The sequence below is a fragment of the Cricetulus griseus genome, assembly GCF_003668045.3.
Source record: "Cricetulus griseus strain 17A/GY chromosome 1 unlocalized genomic scaffold, alternate assembly CriGri-PICRH-1.0 chr1_0, whole genome shotgun sequence".
In the NCBI taxonomy this organism is placed as follows: Eukaryota; Metazoa; Chordata; class Mammalia; order Rodentia; family Cricetidae; genus Cricetulus; species Cricetulus griseus.
The window spans coordinates 164,579,333-164,582,681 of record NW_023276806.1 but is presented as its reverse complement, the minus strand read 5'-3'; positions in this window follow the sequence as shown (position 1 = coordinate 164,582,681).

Sequence of the window (3,349 nt, the reverse complement as noted above, 5' to 3'; positions counted from 1 at the left end):
GCCAATGACTGGGTCTTGAACCATTGTCCTACATAATCTGTCACATTTTAGAGCAGGTCTTAAAATTTGATAGATCAATGGTTCTCAACTTTCCTAAGGCTTTGACCCTTTAATACAGTTCCTCATGCTGTGGTGATCCCCAACCATAAAATTATTTTTTCCTACTTCATAACTGTAAATTTCACTACTGTTATGAATTGTAATGTAAATATTTTTGCCAAGGGGGTCACTACACACTGGCTGAGAACCATTGTGTTTAGTATCTGTAAAAGTAATATAATTAATGGAAAATGAGTGAAATGTAGTTAAAATTTATACAGCTTCACAGGAAGTTTTAAAACTTTATAAACCATATTCATCATTGTAAGGGAGATTTTGAAAGTTTGAGAAATTTGAAATAGTAAAGACATTGAGGTTAAGGTTCTGTTTGTATGACATATTAGTTAATCTGCTAGCTCAGATTATTTTTGATCAGATAAGACAATTCAAGTTAAAGTCAGCTATGTTGCTACATAGGCATGATAAAAAAATTAGTAAAATGTCTTTTAGTTACTAAACAAGAGAGAAGATAGTTTCCCCTGAAAATAAAGAAAAACCATTTGTATTGGTGACTTTTTGTTGCTATGTTAAAACACCAAGATCAAAAGCAAGTTATGGAAGAAAGAGTTTATTTTGGCTCATGGCTCCAGTGGGATGAGAGTCCATCATGATCAGGAGATGTAGCGACAGGAGTAGGATTTGGGGACATTATGTCTTAACTGTAAACACAAAGCAGAGAGTGTGAACTGGAAGTGGAGTGAGGCTATCAACTCTCAAAGCCTGTGTCCAACGATGTACTTCCTCCAGCAATGCGGGACACCTCCCCAAATTGTCCACCAGCTAGGAATCAAGTGTTCAAATACCTGAGCTTATGGAGGACATTTTTTTTTTCTGAACCACCACACCATTCTTTAAGAAAGTTTAAGATGATCACTGAATTCAGAACCAGAGCCCAAACAATGAACACCAAACAGCTCAACAAATCATGTGACCACTACATTGCATGCCAACACTGCAGCTGGGAGCTAATTAAATAGCCCATATTGCTGCACTGAACTTTAGTACTGCATTTACAGAACTACTTCAGATGACATGCTATTAAAGTCTGGGGTTTATCAGAAGAAGGCAGCATTTTTTTTTAAAGCGGCCCTTAAAATTAACATACTGGATAAGCTGCTTATTATAGACAGAGCCTATGAGATCCTTCATATAGATCCAGAAGTTAAGCAGTGAATTTCTAAGCCAACTAATGAGACTATTGCTCTGAGACTGAAATCTAAAAATAGCATTTCAGATAACCCAAGAGCATTTTGAGAAATAAATTTATACTCTATATGGCCATTTCTAAAATGCTAAAAGCAACATTGATAACCACTAATAGGCTGGAATCTCTGAACTGAAATGAGGAGCATTTCTGTGCTTAATTAACTTAGAAATACACCAGTGATAATGGCAATGTGTGAGAAAGGATATTTACTGTGAAGGATACCTCTTTCTTTAATTAATCTCAATAGTTAAGCTTTAAAATTTATATTGAAATATGCAAACAATAGGTAAAACCTTACTTCACAAGTAGATACTGACAGCTATCATTATTTAAATTGTTCACAGTAAGGGGAAAAATAAGATATAGAACCATTTAGTGACTGGACTCTTTGGAGGCCGCAGAAGCTATCTACTATTTCAGGCATTCTGGTGCAGTGGATATTCAAGATTGCATGGAGAAAACCTGTGAAATCTTTATAGCTCTACTCATTTGTCTCTAAAATGGAGAAGCAACACTGAGCTTATGTTTCTTCCAGGCATATAATGAAGTGCAAAAGCAGGTTTTGAGTAGCTTAGCATCCATCCCTAAACCCTGTTACAGGTAAAAGCCATTGTATTCAACAAGACCCTTCATCTAGACAAGGAAGTTATGTGACCTGTGGTGGCTTGTGCTCCTATTTTTAGGAGCTCCTAGGTTTAATTGATGCAAAAGGAAGAAAGCTGTGAGGATAATGTCTATGTCCTTAAAAATAGTCTTCTTACTGAATTATGAAGCAGTAAATTCTACAGATAAGTGCAGGATGGGATGCACACAGGATCACAATAGTGCATGAACTAGAGGGGTTAGAAAGACAATCAGCCACTAAATTTTTACAAAGTGACCTCTGCTGGCTTGCCAATTTTTTCAAACTCTGTGTGTGTGTGTGTGTGTGTGTGTGTGTGTGTATACTAGAGGCTGACTTTTTTGTTTGTTTGTTTGTTTTTTGGTTTGTTGAGACAGGGTTTCTCTGTGGCTTTGGAGCCTGTCCTGGAACTCTGTAGTCCAGGCTGATCTCGAACTCACAGAGATCTGCCTGCCTTTGCCTCCTGAGTGCTGGGATTAAAGGCGTGTGCCACCACTTCCCAGCTAGAAGATGACTTCCTATATGGAAACTCAAGTCCTTCTTCAGTGTAGGAAATGTTATAGGGTTGAAAGACCCCTGCCCCTTAGCCCTTTCTTTCTCAAGTTTGCCTTCTCCTCCGGTCGGCGGCTTCCCCGATCCCCACCCCCCAGCCGGCCTCCACTTCCCCCGCTGCCCCTTAGCCCGCCCGCCCGAGAACGAGCACCAGGTGGGCCGGCAGGAGAACAAACACCAAGTGAGCCGGCCTGGAGCCCTGCCCCTGAGCCCCCGCCCGATGAGAAACACTCCGTCCCAAGGTCTCCGCCCCCAAGGTCAGCCATCTGGATGCGGAGGGAGGGGGAATTGAGTCTGTTGTACCAGACACCAGACCTTGAGAATATGCTGATCTGGAATGGCTCTGTGTCTCATTTGAACCATCCAATAGAAATGATTCTGTATTTCGCCTCATTTGAAAGACTCTGTGTTTCACCTCATTTGAATAACTCTGTACTTTGCCTCATTTGAATAACCCTGTATAGCGCCTCATTTACATTGACCAATGGGAATAGCTCTGTACAATGCCTCATTAGAATTATCCAATAGAATCCCTGCTCCTAGCTTGCGCCTTTTTCCCTATATAAGGACCCCTTTCCCTTGGCTCGGCGTGCTTAGCCACACAGAAGCTAAGTCGCCCCGGGTACCCGCGTCTCTAATAAAACCTCTTGCGGTTTTGCATCCAAGTCTGTGGTCTCCCTGATTCCTGGGTGCGGGTCTCCTTCTACGAAAGTACCTCTTTGGGGGTCTTTCAGGGTCTTCAGCAACTATGTCTCTAATCTAAAGGCCGAAAACACCATCTTAAATAATTTGAAGTAGGAATTTAAGTTTTTCTTCCAGACTGATCTTTTAAAACTAATGAAATAAAAACAAAGTGTGTATTCATGGTA